The sequence below is a fragment of the Monodon monoceros genome, unplaced genomic scaffold, assembly GCF_005190385.1.
Source record: "Monodon monoceros isolate NGI ecotype Baffin Bay Population unplaced genomic scaffold, NGI_Narwhal_1 Super_Scaffold_22, whole genome shotgun sequence".
Lineage (NCBI taxonomy): Eukaryota > Metazoa > Chordata > Mammalia > Artiodactyla > Monodontidae > Monodon > Monodon monoceros.
In genome coordinates this window covers 15,815,218-15,832,251 of record NW_021703779.1, presented here as the reverse complement: position 1 = coordinate 15,832,251, position 17,034 = coordinate 15,815,218, and the positions used below count along the sequence as shown (strand labels likewise).

Below are 17,034 nucleotides of genomic sequence, written 5' to 3'. Positions count from 1 at the left end.
GAACAGGTAGGTGAATTAACCACATGTGAGAAATGCAAAAACGTGTATGTGAGGGCTTCCCTGGTGGTGCAGTGGTTGAGAGTCCACCTGCCTGATGCAGGGGGCATGGGTTCGTGCCCCGGTCCGGGAAGATCCCACATGCCGCGAAGCGGCTGGGCCCGTGAGCCGTGGCCGCTGAGCCTGCGCGTCCGGAGCCTGCGCTCCGCAACGGGAGAGGCCATGACAGTGAGAGCCCCGCGTACCGTGAAAAAAAAAAAAAAAAAAAAAAAAAAAAGGTATATGTGAGGTGTTTTACAGGCCCAGAAGAGGTAGAAACTACCTATGTCTGGGAAAAGGGGGAAACTACTTGGGGAAGAGGCTTCACGGCAATCTTATTTGAACAGAGTGATTTTCTCCAAGCACTCTTGAGTAATTCAGTTATCTCTGTTATATTGTAAAAAAAAAAAAAAAAAAAGCATGTTATTGATGGAAAATGGTCTTTCTGAAAAGTATGAAAGGTACTACAAAAGTTCATTTGCTGTGTGCACTCAAGCTCTGTTGGCCTCCAGCATGTCACTTAACAGACCTAACAGTTACCAACTCCTCATTACCTTTGTAAAACAGACCAGCTGATGCCTACAGTACAAAATGTTTCTGGCTAATAGGTAACTGTTTTAGTTCAGCTTCACACTTCTGCTCACTTAAATTGAGCTGCATGCCTGGCATCCAGAAGTCACTTGCATTTCTTCCCCAAAACTACTGATATTTGTCCACTCCTCTTGTGGTAACCATGATATGGTTTTCAACTAAACAGTATATAAGCCAATTAAAAGAAGGTTATAGTTCTGTGAAAATTAGGTTGGATGCTACGGCAAGATTCAATAAAAATGATGTCACTTTAAAAATGTGGCTGTCAAATTAGATCTGAGTTAGATAATATTAAAAGGAGGAAAATATCTGCTAAAATCTATAATCCTGCACTAAATGGTTTCATAAATTGTCTAAATTATTGCTCCACTTTCAAGAAATCAAAACTGGACCTACTGCACAGACAGGACGGATTCCTACAAGAGAGATGACACAGAACTTCAGTCAGCTGATCCATACTCAAAATAAAGCCTTGGCCCTACATCAAAATACTGGCAAGGAAACATGCTTTATGGCAAAATATTTCTGTTGTATGTGCATTCTTATCACTCAGAACTTCAATAATTTTAAAAATTAACTTTCCAATAATTGACTTCAATCCACCAAATAAGGGGGTTCCCACCAGAAACACCTTGCCAACACTTACTAAAGTCTCTGTACAAAGGCCACCTCTTTCAGAAAACCCCAGGAGTATTAACTGCCTCTTCAAAATAGCCTCAACTGGTGCTAGACTGCTATTGGTTTGAACCTCAAACCACTTTTAAAAACCAAATTCGTTATGGATAATGAAAATTCTATTAACATTTTTTCTTTTGATCTTGATGTTCAGAAAGTAAAACTAAATGACCTCAGTAAATTACTGCAGAGATAAATCTTACAAAGATAACATATGAGAGAAATGGTAGTTGTCCAAAAGGATCCGTGAAAATTCAAGGTAAACAATTTAAGGAAAGATAACATTTCTACCTTGGTGGAGGAGAAATAAGTAAGAAATAAGTCAATGTATTTGAAAAAGAGGAAAATATAAATATGAACCAATATTAACAAAAATCCAACTATCACAAATGCTAGACTGGTTCTGAAAAGGAGAATGATATTTGCAACTCAATTTTAACATTAATGAAACATCAACTATGTAATCACCCAGTGCCACGTTTTGTTATGTATAAAGGAATCATTCAGGGACTTCCCTGGTGGTCCAGTGGTAAAGAATCCACCTTCCAATGCAGGGGACGTGGATTTGATCCCTGGTCTGGGAACTAAGATCCCACATGCCGTGGGGCAACTAAGCCCACGTGCCACAGCATGCCACAACTACTGAGCTCGCACGCCTCAACTAGAGAGCCCGCGTGGCACAAACTACAGAGCCCACGTACTCTGGAACCCACGTGCCACAACTACAGAGCCCACGTGCCCTGGAGCCCACGCGCCAAAACCAGAGAAGAGAAAATCCACCTGCCACAACTAGAGAGAAACCTGAGCATCGCAACTAGAGAGAAGCCCACGCACCACAACTAAGAGCCCACCCGCCACAACAAAAAGATCCTGCACGCCACAACTAAGACCCAGTGCAGCCAAATAAATAAATAGATAAAAATTTAAAAAATAAAGGAATCATTCATGAAACCAGGAAGTACATATCATAGTCTTCGTTCTTAAAGTAGTGTTAAATTAATGAAACAAGGAGGCTATTAGACTGAGATGGCTCTAATGCCTTGGTGGCCTCTGTAGTCAAAACCTAAGCCTGTAAATGCCTCAAGTTTATGAAATCGAAACCTAGGGACAGCCAATCACAAACAGCCAACTAGGCTTTAAGCTATAGGCAATCAAATAATTTCCTTTCTTTGCCACCACACCTTCTCTGTATAAAACTTTTCCCTGGCTCCTGTCAGCCAAGGACTCCTAACACTCCCTGCTTGGCACTGTCCAGTTCAAATTGATTTTTTCTCTCAAAAATTTTAACATGCCTCAGTTTATGTTTTAACAGCATCTTACAATTCAATTGTGAAAACCCAAATTAATACATGAAAACTCTGTGCCCGGACATAAGGGTAATATAGGTGTTCAATAAACTTACTGGTTTCATTAAGAGTTAAACATTTCAAGATCCTAGTTAATACATCAAGACAACAGGGCAAGATCAACTGATTCAGATGCATGATTACCAAATGAACTATACTGATCACAGTGGCTATAAATGTCCAAAGAAAAGAGCGCTTGTTTTAGAGTGGGGAGGTTGTGTTTCACACAAGAAAGAGGATTTGAACTAGGTCTAGAAAAATGGGTGGGGTTACAGTTAACTGAGCAAGAGGGGTGGGCATATTCCAGCAAAACTGGACTAAAAACACTTGAGGATTACTATGAATGATGATAGTAATATTGTATAACTTGCAAAGTGCTCTTATGTTTACCACTTCAGTGACTGGGTATCGCAACAATGCAGTGAATTAATTCACATCCCAGAGATTCATACACTTGAAATGCGATAGAAAAAGATATCTGGTCAAAACTCCACATTCTAAAAGAGAAGAAACCTGGGTACAGTTAGATTCCATAGGTTTTTTAATGCAAAGCTAAGAAACTTGGATTTCAATCTGTAAACACTGGGAACTTATACAAGTCTTATTACACATTTCTTTTTTTAAACAGGGACTTAATGAAAAAACTACTTGAGTTAGAACATTGGCAAACACAAGTCAAGGAAAATGGAACATTCATCATCCATTTATTCATTCATTCCACAAATGTTTACTGAATAAGTACTCTATGCCAGGGGTCCCCAAGCCCCTGGTCCACGGCCTGTTAGGAACTGGGCCGCACAGCAGGAGGTGCGTGGCGGGCAAGCGAGCGAAGCCGCCCCCCATCGCTTGCATTACACATTACCACCTCAACCATCCCCCCCATCCGAACCATCCCCCCCATCGCTCACATTACCGCCTGAACCATCCCCCCACCCCGCCCATGGAAAAACTGTCTTCCACGAAACTGGTCCCTGGTGCCAAAAAGGTTGTGGACCGCTGCTCTATGCCAGTCACTATACCAGATGTTAGCAATACAGTAGTGAACAAAACAGACCGGGCCCTGCTCTCATAGAGTTTGAAATCATAAAGAGGAGCAAAAAATTCCAGTAGAACAAAATATTTCAAATAAAATCTGGTGGCCTACCGGGTTTTCAAATGTGATAAAATAATAACAACAGTTAAAATAAACAGCACTTTTGTGCTAAGCACTGATCTGCTAGCAGCTTTATTTACATTAATTTGTTTCATCCTCACAAGAACCCTTTATGGTCCTTTACTACCAGAAACTTCATTTTACCAATAAGGAGACTAAGAACCAGTAAATGGCAGAACTGGATCAAACCCAGGCAGTCAAGCTCCAGAATCCCCATACTTAGCCATTATGCTACATCCTAAGCCACAGGGCTTAAAACCATGCTTTTGGAGCACGTCCATACATTGGCGCGATGCTAAGTATTTTTATATACGTTATCACATTTAATCCTAATACTTTTAAAAGAAAACAGTTCCAAAGTCATTAGTACCTTGTCCTTGGTCACACAGCTAGGAAGTATCAAGGCCAGAATCAAACCAAGGATTTTTCCAACCCCCAAAGGCATATTTTTACCTATGACATTATTTTACAAGACAATAGTTGTCTGTAAGCCTCACTGAATGCATCCTAAGTAGAAAAATGGAGTGGGAAAACCAAAAATGCGATGAACAGGTCTATCCATAAAATTTGTAAAAATAAATGAATTTAGCAAGCTTAAGACTAAATGGAGTGTTCAAATCGAAAAACAATAAATGCTGGAGAGGGTGTGGAGAAAAGGGAACCCTCCTGCACTGTTGATGGGAATGTAAATTGATACAGCCAGTATGGAGAACAGTATGGAGGTTCCTTAAAAATCTAAAAATAGAACTACCATACGACCCAGCAATCCCACTACTGGGCATATACACTGAGAAAACCATAATTCAAAAAGAGTCATGTACCACAACGTTCACTGCAGCACTGTTTACAATAGCCAGGACATGGAAGCAACCTAAGTGTCCATCGATAGGTGAAGGGATAAAGAAGATGTGGCACATATATACAATGGAGTATTTATTACTCAGCCATAAAACGAAACGAAATTGAGTTATTTGTAGTGAGGTGGATGGACCTAGAGTCTGTCATAACAGAGTGAAGTAAGTCAGAAAGAGAAAAACAAATACCATGTGCTAACACATATATATGGAATCTAAAAAAAAAAAAAAAGGTTCTGATGAACCTAGGGGCAGGACACGAATAAAGATGCAGACGTAGAGAATGGACTTGAGGACACGGCGAGGGGGAAGGGTAAGCTGGGACGAAGTGAGAGAGTGGCATGGACATATATGCACTACCAAACGTAAAATAGATAGCTAGTGGGAAGCAGCTGCATAGCACAGGGAGATCAGCTCAGTGCTTTGTGATCCCCTAGAGGGGTGGGATAGGGAGGGTGGGAGGGAGATGCAAGAGGGAGGGGATATGGGCATACATGTATACATATAGCTGATTCACTTTGTTATACAGCAGAAACTAACGCAACATTGTAAAGCAATTATACTCCAATAAAGATGTCAAATAAATAAATGGAGTGTTCCATGTGCAGAGTGAAGAAGATGCGTGTGTTAACACTACTTTGCAGTAAGTCCATGGATGTCCCACCACCAATCCTTTCCAGGGTCTTATCATTTTTACTAAGAACCCTTATTTCACTATCCAAGCCAACCAACTACAGAAAGCTAAATACATAGCAAACTCTGAGATGTTAATCACTTATTCCATTAAAGTTTGTATATTTGCTAGTTCATCCATTAAAAAGTGTCCCCCTCAAATCTCCAGAGCCTAACTATAATTGCTAATTTTTCCTTCTTTACTAGAGATTATATGAAAAACCTGACTGTTAACAGCAGAGTCATCCTTAGAGTACAACGAATTGGACCATTTACCCTAGCCCCAAACCTTGGGAAGCCCCTTGGAGCTGTTACAGGAACCAGAAAGGTGGTCTTGCAAAGAATCAGCACCAGGACAAAAAATTAAATTGGAAAAAAAAAAAAATCATATCAGCACAGAATCTCCTCTTGAGCCTTTTTTCATTATGACTAAAACAGAGTAGCATTTGTCTTCCAACTTGCAATGTCTTGCGTACCAACCATTGAATTTTAAAGCTTATTTAACCACTTTCACAGCATAAAATATAAAAGGGGAAAAGTAAAACAGTAAGAAGCAGAGATGCGATTTAGGAGTGGGCTTAACATATCATTTAATAAAAGACGATTCATTCATTCAACAAATATTTATTCAGCACTTACTGAGGCTGGAAATACAGTCGTTAGCATTCTTCTACATCCCAACATATCCTATTTTTACACCAGCCAGAAGCTGGGCAGAACACCCTTCAGGGCCCCCACGTATAAAATGGAGCTAATAACTATTCTCCCAGAAATGTAATGGATTAAATGTGGCACACCAACCTTTCAAGTGTTCTGTGCTCAAATAAAATAACACAGTTTAAAGACCAAAAGGTTTTTGGAAGACCATGGTTTAAAAACAAAAAAAAGGGCTTCCCTGGTGGTGCAGTGGTTGGGAGTCCGCCTGCCGAGGCAGGGGATGCGGGTTCGTGCCCCGGAGCGGCTGGGCTCGTGGGCCATGGCCGCTGGGCCTGCGCGTCAGGAGCCTGTGCTCCGCAACGAGAGGGGCCACAGCAGTGAGAGGCCTGCGTACCGCAAAAAAAAAAAAAAAAAAAAAAAAAGCCTAGAAAGTTAAAGATATGTATAGTAAGCTAATGTTTATCCCTGGACAGGAAGCTGCCTTAAACAACTCTGTATCCCTCAAGGTATTTGGCATACTGCCCTTCATTTAAGAAGAGTTCAGTAAATACATGTGATTATTTTTTTCTTTCCCTCTCAGGTATGTTGTACTGCAGTTATTTTAATAATCTGGCAAAGGAGAAAGAATGCACAAAAGGAACTAATATTTACTGCTGCCTATTACACACCAACTACTGTGTTGGGCACCTCATCTATGTTATTTCATTTAATTTTCACAGCCACCTTGTGAGGTATTAAACCACCAAACCAGGAGTGGATTTTCATTTTCCAAGAATCAGATCATAACAAATTCAAACTAAAAAAAAAGAAAATGAGCAATGGACCTTACATTTGGCAGCATTTGCTCATTTCATGTTAAAGGGAAAGAATCGAGTGAACACTACAAGAGTATTTAAAAAAAAACTTTATTAACCTGAAAAGAAAATGTACACAGAAAAATACAAATGACCAATAAATTTTGTAAATATTTAATCTTACAAGTAATTTTTAAAATCCAACAAAAAACAATATTGCAGACCAGAATGGCCAAAATAATAAACATTTTTAACTTGCAACCTTTCCTTCAGGTGAATCAGCAGTGTTCCCTCTACACCCTTCACAGGTATGGCACACTCCCATCAGTGTCACCTATCAATCATCCCCGGTGATCCTCAAGGGGGGATATAAGACTAGTGTTCCAGGGACTTCCCTAGTGGGCCAGTGGGTAAGACTCCGCACTCCCAATGCAGGGGGACTGGGTTCGATCCCTGGTTGGGGAACTAGATCCCACATGCATGCCGCAACTAACAAGTCCGCACACCGCAACAAATATCCCGCACAGCCTAAATAAATAAATATTTTACAAAAAAAAAAAAAAAAAACTAGTGTCCTAAGAAAAGACTAGTGTCCTAAGAAAAGGATCAAAGATATACACAAGGATTCACTTTAAAAAACATTCGGGGGCTTCCCTGGTAGCGCAGTGGTTGAGAGTCCGCCTGCCGATGCAGGGGAGGCGGGTTCGTGCCCCGCTCCGGGAGGATCCCACGTGCTGCGGGAATGGCTGGGCCCCTGAGCCATGGCCGCTGGGCCTGCGCGTCTGGAGCCTGTGCTCCGCAACGGGAGGGGCCGCAACGGTGAGAGGCCCGCGTACCACTAAAAAAAAAAAAAAAAAAAAAAAAAAAACATTCGGGAATTCCCTGGCGGTCCAGTGATTAGGACGCTGCGCTTTCACTGCAGAGGGAGCAGGTTCAATCCCTGGTCGGGGAACTAAGATCACAAGCCACGTGGTGACCAAAAATTAAAACGAAAATTTAAAAAAAAGGACATTCTTTGCCATGATGTCTACAACAGAGAAAAATGAGAAACCACATGTAGTATAAGGCACTGTAGTTCTGCTTTAAAATGGCTAACCAGACACATGCGTTTACCTTTCCTCCCACACTAAAACCCCCTGAAATAGGCAAAAGAAATATAAAAATAAACCCAGAGCAGCCCTGAGAATATAGGAGGGCTCACAGCAGACAGATCTCTGAGGAATTCCAAGGAGCTATGAAGCAGGTTGAGATCGGGACTAAGAAAAGAAATGGCTTAATAGTAAACCACATAACTGAAGAGCTGTGAAACACCTCTACCTGTGCCCACTCCCCACCTTCTTTCAGTAGGACTGATGCCAGCATTTACCCAGTCCTGGCTCTCCAAAATGATAGTTCAGACAAGGAATACTCCTCAGTAACACTGAGGCCAGAGAAGTAGGGAAAGATGTCAATTAACTGCAGCTTCCATGAGGAATAGGGAGTCCCACCAACCCGAGAGCTAGCAACCCACACAACACAGTCTGCAGTAGACACTGCGTTCCACACAAAGGAGACAGCACAAGCAAAGATACCAACTTTGAAACAATTTTATGGAGAACTCTACATGCTGGAGAGCGCAGTGTTTGAGGCAAACAAGAAAAAGACGTGCGGCTAGAGAGGTAGGCAGGCAGAGAACACACCAAGGAGAGCCTGATGAGCCAGATAAAAGGAGATCAGACTTTCTCCTAACTTTCTCCTTCTCTTGTCAGCAACAGAGCACCACTGCAGGCTTTCAAGCAGATCACTTTCATAATCAAAATCACGTTTTATATCATACTAGCAACTGTAGATAATATATCTGAGTTGGATAAGACCCAACTATCCACCTTAGGAGCCTCGGTGGATGGTGGAACCATTAACAGAGTTTTGTTTTGTTTTTTTAATTTCATATTAGACAACCTGAGTATAAGGTTCCTGTAGAAGAGTCAGGTGTAGCGTTCCAGCAGGTTATTAAGAATGAGTCTGAAGGCATATAGTGAAAAAACAGGAAAGAATTTAGAAATTTAGAAATACATCTGCATGTAAGTAGAACTGAAACTGTGGGTGTAATTGAGACAATGACCTAGGATAATACTTGGCCAAGAAGTCAAGCCCAGGTAACAGTAGTGTGTAAGGAGTAAGTGGATTGAGACAAGCCCACAGAGAATGCAGAGAAAAAAGTATAAGAGAAAGACATGGAGAACAAGGATGCAAAGGAAACACACTGCTTCAAGGAGACAGTGACTAACAGTGTCAGGTGCAACAGAAATGTCAAGTAAAATTAGGACTGAATGAATCCACTAGACGCAACAAACAAGACGTTACGGGAGATCTCAGCAAAAACAGTTTAAGTAATGTGAGACTGGGAAGTCAGAGATCGAGCTGAAGTGTGAGAAGTGGATGAGAAATGGATAGAGTATGTATAGACCACACCCAGATGTTTACAGAAGAAGGGGAAGAGAGGTTAGGTAGCTAAGAGAGGAGTGGACAACTGGTTCAGGGAAGGTTTTCTAGGACGAGAACCTTAGGAATAAGATAATGGGCAGAGAAAAATTTAAAAATCAAAAGGGAGACTCTGAGAGTCTATCCGCAACAGTGAGAGGCCCGTGTACCACAAAAAAAAAAAAAAAAAAAAAAAAAAGCAGGATAACTAAAAACAAATCCACATCGCAAAGAAACTGCAAAAAGTCAAAAACAAGGAAAAAATCTTAAAGGTAGCCCAAAAGAAAAGATAATTACTTACCTACAAAGAAATTATACCTGAACTGACTAAAGGCTTCTCATTAACAAACAAAACTTGTCAAAAGACAAGAGAATAACATTATCAATTGTCAACATAAATTCTGTACCCAGCTCAACAATCATTCAAGAGAAAAAGTGAAGTAAAGACACTTTCAGAAACACCAAGACCATGTTTACTACTAATAGGCCTTTAGTGAAAGAACTACTTAAGAACATTCTTTATAAAGAAGAAAACTAAACCCAAAAGGAAGAAATGGGGTGAATAAAGAATGGTGAGCAAAGAAAATTGAAAACATGTTGATGAGTAAATATTCACTATTTTACAAACTTAAGGTGGTTTCAACAAGGCAAAGCCAAAGCATAAATAACTAACATGGAAGAGGGGATAAGGGTTAAAAAGTAAGCCATTCTAAAATCTCTGTCTTATTTGGGAGGATAGGAGTAATAATTAAGCTTTGACTTAGTTAAATGTGCATGTTAAAATTTTAAGGGTAACCAAACTTCTGTCTTCCATCCTGGAATAAGAAAGCTAGAAGGAACAGAGCTGCCTGCCCTTACAATAAAAAAGAGCTGTACTAATTTCAAATTCATGTCTTTCTTGAAAGCCATCAGAGAACAACCAACTGGCTCAAAATCTTCGGAGAGAAAGGGCCTGCAAGGAGAGAGGAGACAACCTTGTGCTCACCTACGGTAGACTGTAAGTGGCCACTGACAAGAGGAGTTCAGCTAGAATAAAAAGCAAATTGATAAAAGCCCGATGTGGCTTGCTGAAGGAACAGTGTAAAACCAATGGAGGTCACAGAAATTGGGGAGACCCCAGCCTTCTGCAGGATCTTCCTTCACCAACGCCACCAACCACTCACAGAAAGAGCCCTGAGGAGTGCCCACTGTGATGCAGACTTGAGGGAAGGGAACTGAAGCAGTGTCTCAGGAGCAAGATGTACACCCAGATCCTTCCCTCCCACCTACACTAGGGAAGAAAAACCTTTATCTATGAAAGAAAGGCCAATAAGTGCTTCTACCCTTAAAGCACTGGTGAAAACTCACTGCAGCCGGAGGAAGGGGTGGGCACCCTACTCTGGGAGAGGGGCAGGACTCCACACTGAGCCCACAACAATAGCTAGGGTAGGGGCATGACCTTGGGACGTTGATGCAGGCCTAAGCCTGAGGTTTAATCAGAACAAAAGACCACACCCCACCATCACTCCCCACCTCTAAGCTAACCTACTTCCAATAACAAGTAAACAGCATAATACCACTGGCAGAGGGACAGGAGGAGATCAAGAGCATGTAAGGAGACCCTAAGTCACAGTCCTGAAGGAAGACCCAATAAAATAAACCACCTCCCACCCTAATCAGAGAATTTGAAGCCTGAGGTATACTGAGAGTAACCACAGCAACAACCAAACTTAAAACCAGCCCAACTCCAAACCAGATTAACTCAAATTCCTGAAACAAAGGCCTAGCACAGGGAAAGATGTGTCCATTTACAGACATAAAAATTATGCACCTCAGCTCTTTCCCACCTAGAACCATGGAGGGTGCAAGAGAGAATTAAAAAAAGGTTCCTGCTGTGCCAGAAACCCTTAAGAAAAAGCAAAAGAATTTCACAGAGCTTAAGATCAAGAACCTGAGAAAGAAGTATGCCCAGAAGATGCTTTGAAAGGCAAGGAGGAAGCTTATCTATGAAAAAGCTAAGCACTATCACAAGGAATACAGGCAGATGTACAGAACTGAGATTTGAATAGTGAGGAAGACAAGAAAAGACAGCAACTTCTATGTACTTGCAGAGCCCAAATTGGCATTTGTCATCAGGATCAGAGATATCAGTGGCGTGAGCCCAAAGGTCCATAAAGGTGTTGCAGCTTCTCCACCTCCATCAGATCTTCAATGGCACCCACGTGAAGCTCAACAGGCTTCAATTAACATGCTGAGAATTGTGGAACCATGTATTGCATGGGGGTATCCAAACCTGAAGTCAGTAAATGAATTGATCTACAAGCATGGTTATGGCAAAATCAACAAGTGAATTGCCCTGACAGATAATGTGTTGATTGCTCTATCTCTTTGTAAATATGGCATTATCTGCATGGAGGACCTGATTCACAAGATCTATACTGTTGGAAAACGTTTCAAAAAAGCAAACAACTTCCCGTGGCCCTTCAAACTGTCTTCTCCATGAGGTGGAACGAAGAAAAAAACCACCCATTAGAGGTAGAGATGCTGGCAACAGGGAAGACCAGATCAACAGGCTTATTAGAAGGATAAACTAAGGTATCTACCATGATTATTTTTGTAATCTGGTCAGTTTTTAAACAGTGACTGCTTTCAAAGTGAAAAAAATTTTTTGCACCTCAGTTTCTACTGTTCTACAAAATAAGTCAGTGTTATAATAAAAAAAAATCACAAGGCATAACAAAAAGCAGAGAAAAAACAACACTCAGAAAAGACAAAGAACATGTCAGAACTAGACACAGAATCAGATGTTGGAAATATCTAGAATCAAAGTTAAAATACTATGAGTAACATGTTTCGAGCTCTAACCCAAAAGGGGAACATGAAAAATCAGATTGGTAACTCAGCAGAGAGATGGAAACTATAAGAAAGGATACAATGAAAGTGCTAAAAATTAAAAATACAGTTAAGAAAAATGAAGAATGCCTTCAATGGGCTCTTTAGTAGACTCAACTCAGCCAGGGAAAGAATCAGTGAACTTGAAGATGTCAGTAGAAATTACCCCGACCGAAAACACTGAGAAAAAAGAGTGAAAAACAGAACAAAACAAAACAGGACATTCAAGAGGTGTGGGACAATAGCAAAGGTTCTAACATACTGGTAACTGGAATCACAGAAATAGAAGAATGGGACAAAAGAAATATTTGAAGAGATAATGGCTGAAAATATTCCAAAGTTAATATAAGACATCTAACACAAATTCCAGATGATCAGAGAATAGGAAGATAAAAAAAAAAAAAAAAGATTATCACTGCTGAGCACCAACACCACTTGAGACTGAATTCCATAAGCTCTGCCCCCACCAAACACCTCTGTCAACATGATCACCAGGTCATCAATTCAACTACACATGATGGCCACCTCACAATGCTCACTTCTATATACAAGTCTCACTCTGTGTAAATGACTGGTCAAACCTAGGTCACAAGCCTGTATCCTAGCTGTAAAAGAGACTGTGGTGAGTTTTCTGGGAAAGTGGGACCTATAATATGAGAAATTACCAAAATGTAGAGAGGATACTTAAAAGTCTACTATAGCATCTAAAAATAAAATAAATAATTTTTTTAAAAGCCCTCCATCTAACTAACCAACTGTTAGTGTACGGTAGATTCTTTGGTGAAATCATTGCATCCTAGAGAGCCTTTCTGTAAGATACATATTCTTACCTCAATGTGGTAACACATTTTAAACTAGCTTCCCAATCTGAGGGACCTAAGCAGTGATGGGGGTTGGGGGTGAAGCCACATAATAAATAAGCAAACATCTTCACAAAATATTGGTTTTGCTTAATGTTAAGTAAGGTACAAAGCAGATATATACAAACACACACATGCACACACACACAAGAGCTTATTATGGAAGAGAACTCAGCACTTCTATGAATTCATGCAACAAATCATGAAAAAATTCAAAGAAATATCATTCTTATATTTGTAAACTTTGGCTTCCCCTTCATCTACCATACTGTAAATGTCGACAGAAGTTTGAGGAGTCTCACAGAGGGAGCCATTAGCACCTAGTTATACATCAACACGGATCCAATTATAACACAACTATGTCCGAGACCAATGACTAGACCTACAGGATAAGCACGTCTATAGGACGAGCAGAGAGGAAGATCCACTAGACAGGTAACTGACAAAGAAGAGAAACCACTAAACAAGGAAGAAGGCATTGACAGGAGGAGATGGGGGGGCAGGAAAAAAGGCACCTTTCTTAAGAGAAATATTTATTGAGCATTTCCTCTGTGCCAGGCAATGCACTAGATGCTCAGGCAACAACAGGCAACACTCCATGCCTTACAGTAGAAAACTGATACCATCTGCTTATCCATTTTACCAAAGGCCCACCCCTATTTAAATTCCTGGCTTTAGTATTTCCTATGTATACTCTCAAGTAAAAGTGAAAATGAACAGAAAAAAAGCCAAATGGCCATAAAGAAAGAAAACCAAGGTCCTGGGATGTCACTGGGGTCAAACATCAAAGCAAGGCATGCAATATATAAATCCACGTCATTTCTTGCTATTCACCCAGCTCCATATGCTCTTAGATCCTTCTACCAGAAAACCCCTTCCCTCCACCTGACATTCTGGGCCTCCTTTAAGACTCTTCACAAATACTCAGGAATCATTATTTTCCCCAGTCCCCTTAGGTCTGCGTTAAGTGCACCTCTTCTGGCCTACAGTACCAGCACCCTGTGTTTCCATCTAAATGTGCATATCGTCCTGTTCTTTAGTCATTGCTTTTGGCCTCTTCTGCTGGAATACAAACTCCATAAAAGGGCACAACACCACAGCTTGGCTTTGTATCTCTACCACCTACCATCACAGTGACACCAAGATACCCAAATCATCACCTCATCATAAAGTTAGTCAAAGAAAGACAAGTATGGCCTTCCTTTACCAACTCTGCACAGAGGGACAAGACTGGAAAGCACAACTCCAAATCAAGGGCAGTCACTGTGGATGGTAGAGAAACCACTAGCACAAAAACATCAAACACTAAAATGAGGCAACTCTTTAAAAATAAATGTCCTGGGCTGGATAGGAAGTGAAAATAGTAATGACACAAAACCACTGTAAATTCTTCAAGTTACCAGCACAAGGAAAAAAAAAAAATCAACAAGGAAAGAATACAGAGCAGGTATAAAATGGTTCAGAAAAGCCTCAGAACTCAAGGCCAAAGTGAGCTAAGTTAGAGACTGCATCAAAATGTAGATTTCAAAGGAAATATTTGAAGAAGGAGGTGATGCTGTGGTTATTCTTGGTATACATGGAGGGGAAGTGCACAATGGCATTTTATACTGAGACAAACTAACCACTTTACACCAAGGAAGCCCTGAATGAATGCTTGTTCAGTCATCAAAGCAAGAAAAACTTAGCATGGTTGAAGATTTCCAAAAATGAACTGAGCATGTAGGGATACATACTGTAGAAGGAGAAAGAAACAAATCAGGATATATAAAATAAAACCTGTGGAGCACTTTTATATACATAAGCTCACTTGAAGGTAAGAAGCTCAACAGAGACTAGTTTAATATAAAAGATGGTAAAACCACAGAATGTGAACCAGATTTGAAAATGGTACTCCTGCTAAAGATTATTGATTCTAAACATTATTAACAAAATTCTCTAAAAACACTGTAGGTGCTCAAATGAGATTTCATAAAATATGAAATAGCATAAATGCTGAAAAATATTAAACTAGACATAAGATATTGTATTTGGGGAAAGAAAGGAATAAAGCAAATTTAATATTGATATTTAATGAAATGTTTCATTAAAACCTTGAGCAGATTAAAGATGTCTGGGGGAAAAAGAAACCAGTGAACAGTTTTAAGTTTAAATATGGAAGAGAGCTAAAACTGTTAGAAAAAAATTTTAACTCAGTTATAAATAGAAATGACATTCCTATATAAGGTTAACAGACTGGTGAAGGATAAAAGAAAAGAAGGAGCCTTTAGAAAACTGAAGCTAATTTCTATAAAAACAATGAAAAGAGTACCACAAATGACAATCAACTAAGAAAGCAGTTGCAAAATTTTTAATGAGATGAGGAAAGAATATTTTACCTTGCAAGGATTATGACCTTTTTGGTAAATCATCAAGGTTCCATTGAGCTAAAACTCTTGTTTTTTGCGGCATTTCATTTCATGTCACATTTCTGCTTAAAACCTTCAATAGCTTCCCAGGAGACTTAGGACAAGTTCAAAAACCCAGCAGATGGCCTACTAAGCCTTTTCAAGACCTGGCCCCTGCCTACTTCTGCGTCATCACCTGCTTCTCTACTTTCCAGCCATTTCTGATTTCTTTCAGTTCTTTAAAAGGTTCGGTTTTTCAAAAGCCTCTAGTTCTCTCAACTTGCCTGAGGGCATTTGCACTTTCTGCCACGAAAACTTATTTCCCCAACTAAACCATGCACTTCTCATCCTTCAGGTCCCACTTAATGTTACCTCCTCAGCGTGCCCTTCCTACCTGCTCCCCACATGGCAGATCCCCCTACCCTGTTAGTGCCTGGTACTTCTCCTCTGCCTCCATTTCAAGCCTATAAAGTCTTTGAGGGCCTACTTCCCTTTGATGTATCACTCTATCCAGCCTCTATCACAGTTTGGTACACCGTAGACACTCAATAAGTATTTGCTAAATGAAGGACAGATTCTCAGGATACTTTAGAAAGAAATAACAAATTATGAAACACCAATTTGCACAAAATTAGTTTTTGTTCTACCTCAACTGTTTTCAATTACTAACAATTAAAATAAAACTTTTTCTTTTCGTTTGCAATGCTAATCTTAAATTTTAGTGGTAATATTACCAGTAATAAGTACTAGCGATTCAAGTTAAAACATCCACCATTGGCTCAAAAACCAGGGTGGAGTTTGTGGATAAATTCTAGGATGTGTCACATCTGAACAAGCTTTCATAATCTCTGAAAGATTCTATTCATCAGGAAACTAGTTTCTACTACTCCTGGCCAATATCGGGGTAACTGGGCAAATCCAAGTCAGTAAGTTGTTCTTCAACTGTTACTTATCACCATTTTTTATCTGTCACATCTTCCTCGCATGTGTGTGTGCTTAATCTGATTATTATAATATGATCTTACACTGCCAAGAACCTAATCTTTAGGCATAGTATCAAATCTAAAACTGAGATCTAAAACTGCAACTTACCTAAAATAATTTAAAGCAGTCTTAAAAACAAATAAAAAACATAATGTATTCATCCATATGTTTTGTTAACTAACTTCCAGAAACCAAAGTTGTTACTTTTTTTTTTTTTTTTTCGGTACGCAGGCCTCTCATTGCGGTACGCAGGCCTCTCACCGCTGTGGCCTCTCCCGTTGCGGAGCACAGGCTCCGGACGCGCAGGCTCAGCGGCCACGGCTCACGGTCCCAGCCGCTCCGCGGCATGTGGGATTCTCCCGGACTGGGGCACGAACCCGTGTCCCCTCTATCGGCAGGCGGACTCTCAACCACTGCGCCACCAGGGAAGCCCCAAAGTTGTTACTTTCAAAATCACTATTTCCCTCTAAATCGAAGTCAGAAAGCTCATTTGTTGCTATTTGATATTAGGCCTTTCTCTTAACGAAAAATACAAAGCAACAACAGAATCACACAGCCATAGCAATTAAACACGGTTTTGTTTTGTTTTGTTTCCGGTACGCGGGCCTCTCACTGTTGTGGTCTCTCCCGTTGCGGAGCACAGGCTCCGGACGCGCAGGCTCGGCGGCCTTGGCTCACGGGCCCAGCCTTTCCTCGG

The 17,034-nt window shown here is 40.4% G+C and overlaps 1 protein-coding gene and 1 pseudogene across 2 annotated transcripts in view; one reads left to right on the top strand and one right to left on the bottom strand.

The window, feature by feature from the left end:
• The window catches only part of CDKL5 (cyclin dependent kinase like 5), a 190,631-nt gene that overhangs the window by 166,892 nt on the left and 6,705 nt on the right, over window positions 1-17,034 (bottom strand). The gene's annotated exons all lie outside the window — the stretch shown is intronic.
• LOC114906059 lies at window positions 10,837-11,811 on the top strand (annotated as a pseudogene).